Below are 14537 nucleotides of genomic sequence, written 5' to 3'. Positions count from 1 at the left end.
ATATCATTTTCCTTCTCTTTCTAGGAGAACAATTATGTCAATGAGTGAGTCAGTGAGTGGTAATCGAGCTATATATAGTATAACTAGTGTTTTGCTCGGTGCGCGAGCTGCTAAAGCAGCTCGCGTGACGTGGTAATGTTTAGCTTTATTGTATTAAACCGAATCGAATTATTAAGATGCAAAATTCACCGCGAAAATACCATAAAACGACACCCATATCGATTTTTTTCTTAAAAAAGGCATGTCCGCCATCTTGGATTTCAAAATAAATGTCTTTATCAAAATCAGCACCCTGGAAAACTCTGAAAACGACATCCATATCATTTTTTGTAAAAACGGGGTAGTTGAGGGTAATAAAGTAGGGTGCGTGGGTGCGCGGACCACTAAAGTGGTCCGCGAGCATGCAGAGTTTGTTCCACCGAGTAGACCTTCGGACCCTGATCATCTTTTGCCAAGAAACCACTCTTCCATCTTTTATAGCCTCCGAGATAGACACCGACGAAATTTGTACGGCGGCCATCTTGTTTTTCCAAAATTTTCCACTTTTTCTATTAATCGTTTACTACATTCTTCAAAGATTGCGAGTTTCAACGAAATCGGTTGGAAAACAAAAGAGTTGCAAAAATCATATAGGCCGCCATTTTGTTTTTCTGAAATGTCATAATTTTTCCCTACTCATATCGCGCTTCAAAACATATCTCCCCTACATTATCGTATCGTTTTCCGTCTCTTTCTAGGAGAATGAGACATTCAATATTCGCCATACATTTTCTATGGGAAAATAAATTCCGCCATTTTGAATTTTTTTTCTATTCATCAAGTAGACCTTCGGACCCTGATCATCTCATGCCAAGAAACCGCACCTCCATCTTTTATACCCTCCGAGCTGGACGCCGGCGAAATTTGTATGGCGGCCATCTTTTTTTCGCCATTTTGAATTTTTTTTCAGCTTTTTGGCAATTGGATGACGTCATGAATGACATTTGCTCGAGCACCTCCCACCTATCTTCAATACCTTAAGCGGGCCCTCCACCCGTCTCCGAAACCCTCAATCATCAGCTCTCTCCATAATTTTGGCTTACTAACTTCTTGTTTTCTATACGACATCATCAGTGAAAAAAAAAATTTTCATACAAAATTTTACAGGAGTTTATTAGTTGAAAATCTCGAAAATCTCCCCAAAAGTGGCAACACCGGTTGCATATCTCCATACTGCCAGCCGAGATACACAATCGATTCATACATATCGACTTTCCAAAATGTTGCCAACTGCCTCAAAAACGTGGTCAAAATTTCGAAAAATAAAAAAAAATACAAAATGGCCGCCAACTCGTTTCACAGAAAGATTTTACACGGTTTCATAATTTTCCTATTAACTACAGGATATACCGCGCCCGATGACGTTTCAATCTTTCCTCTCGCTCGCACCCACGCGAAAGGGGATACCGTGAAAAAGACCGTGTCGAAAATCACTTTTACTTTGATAAATTCCAGTGTTGCCAGTCTCCGGTGACAAAAATACCCAAATGTCATTTGTACGAGCAAAACACGTAATCACTCATACTCGGATTTTGCTAAAAGTGCGTATTTCGATTTTTTACAATTTCCCGAAAATCTTGAAATTTCCCTAAAAATGGGGTAATTTTTTCCCACCGATCTATACCTCGAGCCTATACGTACAACCGCTTCATAGAAGCCGAATCGCTCCGATGTTGCCAACTTTGAGATATTTAACTTTTAAAATTGCGTTTTTTCGTACCTCGAACAAAACGGCCGCCATGACAGCCGCCATCTTGAATTTTTAAAAACCACTCCCGTTCTGTCAAAATACAGGATAATTGTGGGCGAAACACGAAAAAATAATTATCCTCGATTACCCCGTCTCGGATCTGTGGCTCCGCGGTTCGGGGTCGAAAAATCAAAAATTTTAAAACACTACGGCTCGGCCGCCATCTTGTTTTTCCAATTTTTTCCACATTTTCTGTTAACCGTTTACTACATTCTTCAATAGTTGCGAGTTTGAACGGAGTCCCTTAAAAAACAAAGGAGCTGCAAAAATCACGTCGGCCGCCATCTTGTTTTTCCGAAATGTCATAATTTTTCCTCAGAAGGTTCCCGAAACCGAACACAACTCCCCTACATCATTATATCATTTTCCGTCTCTTTCTAAGAGAACAATTATGTCAATGAGTCAGTCAGTGAGTCAGTGGTAATCGAGCTATATATAGTATAACTAGCTTTTGCTCGGTGCGCGAGCTGCTAAAGCAGCTCGCGTGACGTGGTAAGGTTAACTTTATTATAGAAAACCAAATTGATTTATTAAGATACATAATTCACCCCGAAAAAACCCATAAAATGACAGGCATTTCTATTTTTTGTAGAAAATGTAAGTCCGCCATCTTGGATTTGAAAATAAATGTCATTATCAAAATCAGCACCCTGGAAAATCCTGAAAACGACATCCATATTATTTTTTGTAGATTAGGATTATAATTTAGTAGGGTGCGTGGGTGCGCGGACCACTAAAGTGGTCCGCGAGCATGCAGAGTTTGTTCCACTGAGTAGACCTTCGGACCCTGATCATCTTTTGTCAAGAAACCACTCTTCCATCTTTTATAGCCTCCGAGATAGACACCGACGAAATTTGTACGGCGGCCATTTTGTTTTTCCAAAAAATTCCACTTTTTCTAATAATCGTTTACTACATTCTTCAAAGATTGCGAGTTTCAACGAAATCGGTTGGAAAACAAAAGAGTTTTAAAAATCACGTCGGCCGCCATCTTGTTTTTCTGAAATGTCAAAATTTTTGTCAACTCTCATCTCGCCCCCGAACATATCTTCCAAACATCATATTATCGTTTTCTGTCTCTTTCTAGGAGAATGAGGCATTCAATATTCGCCATACAAAATGTATGGGAAAATAAATTCCGCCATTTTGAATTTTTTTTCTATTCTTCGAGTAGACCTTCGGATTTTGATCATCTTTTGCGAAGAAGCCACACTTCCATCTTTTATACCCTCCGAGCTGGACACCGGCGAAATTTGTATGGCGGCCATCTTTTTTTCGCCATTTTGAATTTTTTTCCGGCTTTTTGGCAATTGGATGACGTCATGAATGACATTTGCTCGAGCACCCCCCACCTATCTTCAATACCTTAAGCGGGCCCTCCACCCGTCTCCGAAACCCTCAACCATCAGCTCTCTCCATAATTTTGGCTTACTAACTTTTTGTTTTCTATACGACACCATCAGTGAAAAAAAAATTTTTCATACAAAATTTTACAGGAGTTTCTTAGTTGAGAATCTCGAAAATCTCCCCAAAAGTGGCAACACCGGTTGCATATCTTCATACTGCCAGCCGAGATACACAATCGGTTCATACATATTGACTTTCCAAAATGTTGCCAACTGCCTCAAAAACGTGATCAAAATTTCGAAAAATTAAAAAAAATACAAAATGGCCGCCAACTCGTTTTACAGAAATAAATTACATCGTTGTACAACTTTTCCAATAACTACAGGATATACCGCTCCCGATGACGTTTCAATCTCTCCTCTCGCTCACACCCACGCGAAACGATCGGCCCTGAAAAAACACCACGTCGAAAATCACTTTTTCTTTGATAAATTCCAGTGTTGCCAGTCTCCGGCGACAAAAATACCCAAATGTCATTTGTACGAGCAAAACACATAATCGCTCATACTCAGATTTTTGAAAAAGCCCGTATTTCGATTTTTTACAATTTCCCGAAAATCTTGAAATTTCCCCAAAAAATGGGGTAATTTTTTTCCTCCAGTCTATACCTCGAGCCTATACGTACAATCGCTTCATAGAAGCCGAATCGCTCCGATGTTGCCAACTTTGGGATATTTAACTTTTAAAATTGCGTTTTTTCGTACCTCTAACATAACGGCCGCCATGACAGCCGCCATCTTGAATTTTTAAAAACCACTCCCGTTTTGTCAAAATACAGGATAATCGTGGGCGAAACCAGACAAAAAAATTATCCTCGATTACCCCGTTTCGGATCTGTGGCACCGCGGTTCGGGGTCGAAAAATCAGAATTTTGAAAACGCTACGGCTCGGCCGCCATCTTGTTTTTCCAATTTTTTCCACATTTCCCATTAATCATTTACTATTTTCTTCAAAGTTTGCAAAATTCAACAAAATCGGTTGGAAAACAACGGAGCTGCAAAAATCACGTCGGCCGCCATCTTGTTTTTCCGAAATGTCATAATTTTTCCCCAGTCGACTCCCCCACCCGAACACATTTCCCCAACATCATTATATCATTTTCCTTCTCTTTCTAGGAGAACAATTATGTCAATGAGTCAGTGGTAATTGAGCTATATATAGTATAATAACTAGTGTTTTGCTCGGTGCGCGAGCTGCTAAAGCAGCTCGCGTGACGTGTTAATGTTTAGCTTTATTGTATTAAACCGAATCGAGTTATTAAGATACAAAATTCACCGCGAAAACACCATAAAACGACACCCATATCGATTTTTTTCTTAAAAAATGTATGTCCGCCATCTTGGATTTCAAAATAAATGTCGTTATCAAAATGACCATCCTGGAAAACTCTGAAAACGACATCCATATCATTTTTTGTAAAAACGGGGTACTTGAGGTTAATAAAGTAGGGTGCGTGGGTGCGCGGACCACTAAAGTGGTCCGCGAGCATGCAGAGTTTGTTCCACCGAGTAGACCTTCGGACTCTGATTATCTTTTGCCAAGAAACCACTCTTCCATCTTTTATAGCCTCCGAGATAGACACCGACGAAATTTGTACGGCGGCCATCTTGTTTTTCCAAAATTTTCCACTTTTTCTATTAATCGTTTACTACATTCTTCAAAGATTGCGAGTTTAAACGAAATCGGCTGGAAAACAAAAGAGTTGCAAAAATCACGTCGGTCGCCATCTTTCATCATAATTTTTCCCTACTCGCCCGCCCCACCCGAACACATCTCCCCTACATTATCTTATCGTTATCCGTCTCTTTCTAGGAGAATGAGACATTCAATATTCGCCATACAAAATGTATGTAAAAATAAATTCCGCCATTTTGAATTTTTTTTCTATTCATCGAGTAGACCTTCGGACCCTGATCATCTCTTGCCAAGAAACCACACTTCCATCTTTTATACCCTCCGAGCTGGACACCGGCGAAATTTGTATGGCGGCCATCTTTTCTTCGCCATTTTGAATTTTTTTCCAGCTTTTTGGCAATTACATGACGTCATGAATGACATTTGCTCGAGCACCCCCCACCTATCTTCAATACCTTAAGCGGGCCCTTCACCCGTTTCCGATATCCTCAATCATCAGCTCTCTCCATAATTTTGGCTTACTAAGTTTTTGTTTTCTATCTGACACCATCAGTGAAAAAAAATATTTTCATACAAAATTTTACAGGAGTTTTTTAGTTGAAAATCTCGAAAATCTCCCCTAAAGTGGCAACACCGGTTGCATATCTCCATACTGCAAGCCGAGATACACAATCGATTCATACATACTGACTTTCCAAAATGTTGCCAACTGCCTCAAAAACGTGGTCAAAATTTCAAAAAATTCAAAAAAATACAAAATGGCCGCCAACTCGTTTTACAGAGATAAATTACAACGTTGTACAACTTTTCCAATAACTACAGGATATACCGCTTTCGATGACGTTGCAATCTCTCCTCTCGCTCGCACCCACGTGAAACGATCGCCCCTGAAAAAACACCACGTCGAAAATCACTTTTTCTTGATAAAATCCAGTGTTGCCAGTCTTCGGCGACAAAAGTACCCAAATGTCATTTGTACGAGCAAAACACGTAATCGCTCATACTCGGATTTTTCAAAAAGCCCGTATTTCGATTTTTTACAATTTCCCGAAAATCTTGAAATTTCCCCAAAAATGGGGTAATTTTTTTCCTCCAATCTATACCTCGAGCCTATACGTACAATCGCTTGATAGAAGCCGAATCGCTCCGATGTTGCCAACTTTGAGAAATTTAACTTTTAAAATTGCGTTTTTTCATACCTCTAACATAACGGCCGCCATGACTGCCGCCATCTTGAATTTTTAAAAATCACTCCCATTCTGTCAAAATACAGGATAATTGTGGGCGAAACACGAAAAAATAATTATCCTCGACTACCCCGTCTCGGATCTGTGGCGCCGCGGTTCGGGGTCGAAAAATCAAAATTTTCAAAACACTGCGGCTCGGCCGCCATCTTGTTTTTCCAATTTTTTCTACATTTTCTGTTAACCGTTTACTACTTTCTTCAAAGTTTGCAAAATTCAACGAAATCGGTTGGAAAACAACGGAGGTGCAAAAATCACATCGGCCGCCATCTTGTTTTTCTGAAATGTCATAATTTTTCCCCAGAGGGTTCCCGAATCCGAACACAACTCCCCTACATCATTATATCATTTTCCGTCTCTTTCTAGGAGAACAATTATGTCAATGAGTCAGTCAGTCAGTGAGTGGTAATCGAGCTATATATAGTATATAACTAGTGTTTTGCTCGGTGCGCGAGCTGCTAAAGCAGCTCGCGTGACGTGGTTATGTTAATTTTTTTGTATTAAACCGAATTTATTTATTGAGATAGACAATCCACCCCGAAAAACCCATGAAACGACACCCATGTAAATTTTTTCTTAAAAAGTGCATGTCCACCACCTTGGATCTAAAAATGAATGTCATTATCAAAATCAGCACCCTGGAAAACCCTGAAAACGATATCCATATTATTTTTTGTAAATTAGGATAATAATTTAGTAGGGTGCGTGGGTGCGCGGACCACTAAAGTGGTCCGCGAGCATGCAGAGTTTGTTTCACCGAGTAGACCTTCGGACCCTGATCATCTTTTGCCAAGAAACCACTCGTCCATCTTTTATAGCCTCCGAGATAGACACCGACGAAATTTGTACGGCGGCCATCTTGTTTTTCCAAAATTTTCCACTTTTTCTATTAATCGCTTGCTACATTCTTTAAAGATTGCGAGTTTCAACGAAATCGGTTGGAAAACAAAAGAGTTGCAAAAATCACGTCGGACGCCATCTTGTTTTTCTGAAATGTCATAATTATTCCCTACTCGCCTCCCCCACCCGAACACATCTCCCCTACATTATCGTATCGTTTTCCGTCTCTTTCTAGGAGAATGAGACATTCAATATTCGCCATACAAAATGTATGGGAAAATAAATTCCGCCATTTTAAATTTTTTTTCTATTCATCGAGTAGACCTTTGGATCCTGATCCTCATTTGCCAAGAAACCGCACCTCCATCTTTAATACCCTCCGAGCTGGACGCCGGCGAAATTTGTATGGCGGCCATCTTTTCTTCGCCATTTTGAATTTTTTTTCAGCTTTTTGGCAATTGGATGATGTCATGAATGACATTTGGTCGAGCACCCCCCACCTATCTTCAATACCTTGAGCGGACCCTTCACCCGTCTCCGACATCCTCGATCATCAGCTATTTCCAAATTTTTCCTCGATTTTTTTTTTGTTTTCTATACGAAACCATCAGTGAAAAAAAAAATTCATACAAAATTTTACAGGAGGAGTTTTTGGGGAAAATCTCGAAAATCTCCCCAAATGTGGCAACACTGTTTACATATTTCGATACTGCTGGTCGAGTCACACAATCGATTGATACATGTCGACTTTCCAAAATGTTGCCAACTGCCTCAAAAACGTGATCAAAATTTCGGAAAATTTAAGGAAAATACAAAATGGCCACCAACTCTTTTTGCAGAAGCAAATTAGATAATTTTACAACTTTCCCATTAACTAAAGGATATACCGCTCCCGATACCGTTTCAATCTCTCATCTCGCTCGCACCCACGCGAACCTATCGTCCCTGAAAAAAGACCATGTCGAAAATCACTTTTTCTTTGATGAATTCCAGTGTTGCCAGTCTCCGGCGACAAAAATACCCAAATGTCATTTGTACAAGCAAAACACATAATCGCTCATACTCGGATTTTGCACAAAGTCCTTATTTCGATTTTTTACAATTTCCCGAAAATCTTGAAATTTCCCTAAAAATGGGGTAATTTTTTCCCACCGATCTATACCTCAAGTCTATACGTACAACCGCTTCATAGAAACCAAAACGGTCCGACGTCGTCGACTGGGAGAAATTTTAATTTTAAAATTGCGATTTTTCGTACCTCTAACTTAACGGCCGCCATGACAGCCGCCATCTTGAATTTTTAAAAACCACTCCTGTTTTGTCAAAATACAGGATGATCGTGGGCGAAACACGAAAAAATAATTATCCTCGACTTCTCCGTCTTGGATCAGTGGCGCCGCGGTTAGGGATCGAAAAATGAAAATTTTGAAAACTCTCCAGCTCGGCCGCCATCTTGTTTTTTCAATTTTTTCGACATTTCCCATTAATCGTTTACTATTTTCTTCAAAGATTGCAAAATTCAACGAAATCGGTTGGAAAACAACGGAGCTGCAAAAATCACGTCGGCCGCCATCTTGTTTTTCCGAAAAGTCATAATTTTTCCCCAGAGGGTTCCCGAATCCGAACACATCTCCCCTACATCATTATATCATTTTCCTTCTCTTTCTAGGAGAACAATTATGTCAATGAGTGAGTCAGTGAGTGGTAATCGAGCTATATATAGTATAACTAGTGTTTTGCTCGGTGCGCGAGCTGCTAAAGCAGCTCGCGTGACGTGGTTAGGTTTTACTATATTGTATTAAACCTATTTTTTTTATTATGATACACAAATTACCCCAAAAAACCCCATAAAACGACACCTATATCAATTTGATTCTTAGAAAGTGCATGTCCGCCATCATGGATTTTAAAATAAATGTCGTTATCAAAATTAGCACCCTGGAAAACTCTGAAAACGACATCCATATCATTTTTTGTAATAACGGGGTAGTTGAGGCTAATAAAGTAGGGTGCGTGGGTGCGCGGACCACTAAAGTGGTCCGCGAGCATGCAGAGTTTGTTCCACCGAGTAGACCTTCGGACCCTGATCATCTTTTGCCAAGAAACCACTCTTCCATCTTTTATAGACTCTGAGATAGACACCGACGAAATTTGTACGGCGGCCATCTTGTTTTTCCAAAATTTTCCACTTTTTCTATTAATCGTTTAGTACATTCTTCAAAGATTGCGAGTTTCAACGAAATCGGTTGGAAAACAAAAGAGTTGCAAAAATCACGTCGGTCGCCATCTTGTTTTTCTGAAATGTCATAATTTTCCCCTACTCATATCGCGCATCCAAACATATCTCTAACACATCAATGTATCGTTTTCTGTCTCTTTCTAGGAGAATGAGACATTCAATATTCGCCATACAAAATGTATGGAAAATTAAATTCCGCCATTTTGAATTTTTTTTCTACTCATCGAGTAGACCTTCGGATCCTGATCCTCTTTTGCCAAGAAACCACACTTCCATCTTTGATACCCTCCGAGCTGGAGACCGGCAAAATTTGTATGGCGGCCATTTTTTCTTCGCCATTTTGAATTTTTTTTCAGCTTTTTGGCAATTGGATGACGTCATGAATGACATTTGGTCGAGCACCCCCCACCTATCTTCAATACCTTGAGCGGACCCTTCACCCGTCTCCGACATCCTCGATCATCAGCTATTTCCAAATTTTTCCTCGATTTTTTTTTTGTTTTCTATACGAAACCATCAGTGAAAAAAAAAATTTCATACAAAATTTTACAGGAGGAGTTTTTGGGGAAAATCTCGAAAATTTCCCCAAATGTGGCAACACTGTTTACATATTTCGATACTGCTGGTTGAGCCACACAATCGATTGATACATGTCGACTTTCCAAAATGTTGCCAACTGCCTCAAAAACGTGATCAAAATTTCGAAAAATTAAAAAAAATACAAAATGGCCGCCAACTCGTTTCACAGAAAGATTTTACACGGTTTCATAATTTTCCTATTAACTACAGGATATACCGCTTCCGATGACGTTTCAATCTTGCCTCTCGCTCGCACCCACGCGAAAGGGGATACCGTGAAAAAGACCGTGTCGAAAATCACTTTTACTTTGATAAATTCCAGTGTTGCCAGTCTCTGGTAACAAAAGTACCTAAATGTCATTTGCACGAGCAAAACACATAATCGCTCATACTCGGATTTTGCTAAAAGTGCGTATTTCGATTTTTTACAATTTCCCGAAAATCTTGAAATTTCCCTAAAAATGGGGTAATTTTTTTCCTGCAAACTATACCTCGAGCCTGTACGTACAATCGTTTCATAGAAGCCGAATCGCTCTGATGTTGCCAACTTTGAGATATTCGAATTTTAAAATTGCGTTTTTTCGTACCTCTAACATAACGGCCGCCATGACAGCCGCCATCTTGAATTTTTAAATATCACTCCCATTCTGTCAAAATACAGGATAATTGTGGGCGAAACACGAAAAAATAATTATCCTCGACTACCCCGTCTCGGATCTGTGGCGCCGCGGTTCGGGGTCGAAAAATCAAAATTTTCAAAACGCTGCGGCTCGGCCGCCATCTTGTTTTTCCAATTTTTTCTAAATTTTCTATTAACCGTTTACTACTTTCTTCAAAGTTTGCAAAATTCAACGAAATCGGTTGGAAAACAACGGAGCTGCAAAAATCACCTCAGCCGCCATCTTGTTTTTCCGAAATGTCATAATTTTTCCCCAGAGGGTTCCCGAATCCGACCACATCTCCCCTACATCATTATATCATTTTCCGTCTCCTTCTAGGAGAACAATTATGTCAATGAGTCAGTGAGTCAGTGAGTGGTAATCGAGCTATATATAGTATAATAACTAGTGTTTTGCTCGGTGCGCGAGCTGCTAAAGCAGCTCGCGTGACGTGGTTGGGTTAACTTTATTATACTAAACCAAATTTATTTATTAAGATACACGATTCACCTCAAAAAACCCACAAAACGACACCCATATCAATTTTTTTCTTAAAAAGTGCATGTCCGCCATCTTGGATTTGAAAATGAATGTTGTTATCAAAACCAGCACACTGGAAAACTCTGAAAACGACATTCATATCATTTTTTGTAAAAACGGGGTAGTTGAGGTTAATAAAGTAGGGTGCGTGGGTGCGCGGACCACTAAAGTGGTCCGCGAGCATGCAGAGATTGTTTCGCAATTAGACCTTCAGATCCTGATCATTTTTTGCCAAGAAACCACTCTTCCATCTTTTATATTCTCCGAGATAGACACCGACGAAATTTGTACGGCGGCCATCTTGTTTTTCCAAAATTTTCCACTTTTTCTATTAATCGTTTACTACATTCTTTAAAGATTGCGAGTTTGAACGAAATCGGTTGGAAAACAAAAGAGTTGCAAAAATCATATAGGCCGCCATCTTGTTTTTCTGAAATGTCATAATTTTTCCCTACTCATATCGCGCACCAAAACATATCTCCCCTACATTATCGTATCGTTATCCGTCTCTTTCTAGGAGAATGAGACATTCAATATTCGCCATACAAAATGTATGGAAAATTAAATTCCGCCATTTTGATTTTTTTTTCTATTCATCGAGTAGACCTTTAGATCCTGATCCTCTTTTGCCGTGAAACCGCACCTCCATCTTTTATACCCTCCGAGCTGGACGCCGGCGAAATTTGTATGGCGGCCATCTTTTTTTCGCCATTTTGAATTTTTTTTCAGCTTTTTGGCAATTGAATGACGTCATGAATGACATTTGCTCGAGCACCCCCCACCTATCTTCAATACCTTAAGCGGACCCTTCACCCGTCTCCGAAATCCTCAATCATCAGCTGTCTCCATAATTTTGGCTTACTGATTTTTTGTTTTCTATACGACACCATCAGTGAAAAAAAAATTTTTCATACAAAATTTTACAGGAGTTTCTTAGTTGAAAATCTCGAAAATCTCCCCAAAAGTGGCAACACCGGTTGCATATCTCCATACTGCCAGCCGAGATACACAATCGATTCATACATATTGACTTTCCAAAATGTTGCCAACTGCCTCAAAAACGTGATCAAAATTTCGAAAAATTCAAAAAATTACAAAATGGCCGCCAACTCGTTTTGCAGAAATAAACTACATCGTTGTACAACTTTTCCAATAACTACAGGATATACCGCTCCCGATGACGTTTCAATCTCTCCCCTCGCTCGCACCTACGCGAAACGATCGCCCCTAAAAAAAGACCACGTCGAAAATCACTTTTTCTTTGATAAATTCCAGTGTTGCCAGTCTCCGGCGACAAAAATACCCAAATGTCATTTGTACAATCAAAACACGTAATCGCTCATACTCGGATTTTGCGAAAAGTCCGTATTTCGATTTTTTACAATTTCCCGAAAATCTTGAAATTTCCTTAAAAATGGGGTAATTTTTTTCCTCCAATCTATACCTCAAGCTTATACGTACAATCGCTTCATAGAAACCGAATCGCTCCGATGTTGCCAACTTTGAGATATTTAACTTTTAAAATTGCGTTTTTCCGTACCTCGAACAAAACGGCCGCCATGACAGCCGCCATCTTGAATTTTTAAAAACCACTCCCGTTCTGTCAAAATTAAGGATAATCGTGGGCGAAACCAAAAAAAATAATTATCCTCGATTACCCCGTCTTGGATCTGTGGCGCCGCGGTTCGGGGTCGAAAAATGAAAATTTTCAAAACGCTACGGCTCGGCCGCCATCTTGTTTTTCCAATTTTTTCGACATTTCCCATTAATCGTTTACTATTTTCTTCAAAGATTGCAAAATTCGATGAAATCGGTTGGAAAACAACGGAGCTGCAAAAATCACCTCGGCCGCCATCTTGTTTTTCTGAAATGTCATAATTTTTCCCCAGAGGGTTCCCGAAACCGAACACAATTCCCCCACATCATTATATCATTTTCCGTCTCCTTCTAGGAGAACAATTATGTCAATGAGTGAGTCAGTGAGTCAGTGAGTGGTAATCGAGCTATATATAGTATAATAATAATAATAATACCTGCAGCTACTTTACAATTTATGTATTTGGTTTTAATTGAAGTTCGGAATATTTTCTCCATTTTTTCTATATATTCCACAAAATCATCGCTGGGTACAATCAAAAAAGTTTGCGAATTAATCTTATTGCAGTCCCGGTAACTTAAATACCGACATTCGGAGCTGAAATTGTGGCTTCTTTGATCGGGTTTCACATACAACGAAAAAATCGCGCGTTTATTGTTATTAAAACAAAACACCGCCCGTTCGTCACTGCGGCACAGTCGCGACTATCTGCATGTCGAGCGCCTGCCGACATCGAGGTGCGTAGGTATAGCTCGCGTTTCGTCCGTTTGTATGAAGTTGGAATACTGATACATAATATTACCGTGACGTCGCCGTCGCAAAGGAGCAACGCATTTTTGCATAGGTATAGTTAAAAGACCTGGACAGTGACATAGGCTACATTTTATCCAGGAAAATCATACAGTTCCCACGTGATTTTTAAAGGCCTAAGATCACGCGGATGAAGTCGCGGGCATCAACCAGTATAAGTAATATTACTAGCTGATAACTGAGTAAGACTTGCACACAAAGGATTCCATACCACCGCAGAAGAAATACCACTTTTTAATTTTTTTTAATTTTCATGGTGGCCATTTTGCAATTTTTATTATTTTTATTATAGTGGCAATAGAAATACATATTATAGTCAATACAGCCGAGATACAGCTCGCTTATAGACAGACGAACGAACGGACAGAGAGCGGAGGCAGTGATAGGGTCCCGTTGGCACCATTCGATTACGGAACCCTAAAAATGCAGTTATTCCCTCCAGCTATAAATTAAGATACGCACTTGTAAATGTACAGTACTAACATTACGGTACCTTCACACTGCTTTAAAACACTGTTGCGGTTTGGCGCGGCCGTCGCTAATTCCCACTTCCAAGCTAATAGCACATTAGACGGGCTACCTCAGCTCGTTTATAAATATTTGAACCTCTAGTGTTGCTCGGGGAAAGGATTTTTTATTTACAAATAACGAGATTTTACTGGGCAGGGTTTTTTTCTTTGAATCTCATTTGCATTACTCAGAGAGAGGAAATAAAACATGAAACTACAAAATATAAGAAGTAGATACCTGTAGCTAGAATAGATAGACCTAATGTATCATTTTTATATAGGTACTTACTACTTACTCATGTCTGCCTTCGCACGGGTGGCCATAGGTGCCCATTAATGATTAGTAACAATCATTCTTCCACACTAATATTAGAAATGTGGAAGTGTGTCTGTATGTCTATCTATCTGTAAAGTTTCTCAATTACTTTTTCACGGCTCAACCACTCAGCCAATTTTTATGAATACCACAGAGGTAGCATGCACTCTGAAGAAGGACACAGTATAACCTCTATTCTGGAAAATCAAAGAATTCCAGGGGGATTTTTAGGAAATGTAAATCGATGCGGACCAAGTCAGGGGCATCACAATAATATTATGATGCAAACTTTTTCACTATACACTATAATATTATTTACATACTTACTATAATTAATTAAGTATTTTTAATATACTCAGTGAAGACTTGAATA

The sequence above is a fragment of the Maniola jurtina genome, chromosome 14, assembly GCF_905333055.1.
Source record: "Maniola jurtina chromosome 14, ilManJurt1.1, whole genome shotgun sequence".
NCBI lineage: Eukaryota > Metazoa > Arthropoda > Insecta > Lepidoptera > Nymphalidae > Maniola > Maniola jurtina.
The sequence above is the reverse complement of the archived record's forward strand: the minus strand, read 5'-3'. Positions refer to the sequence as shown.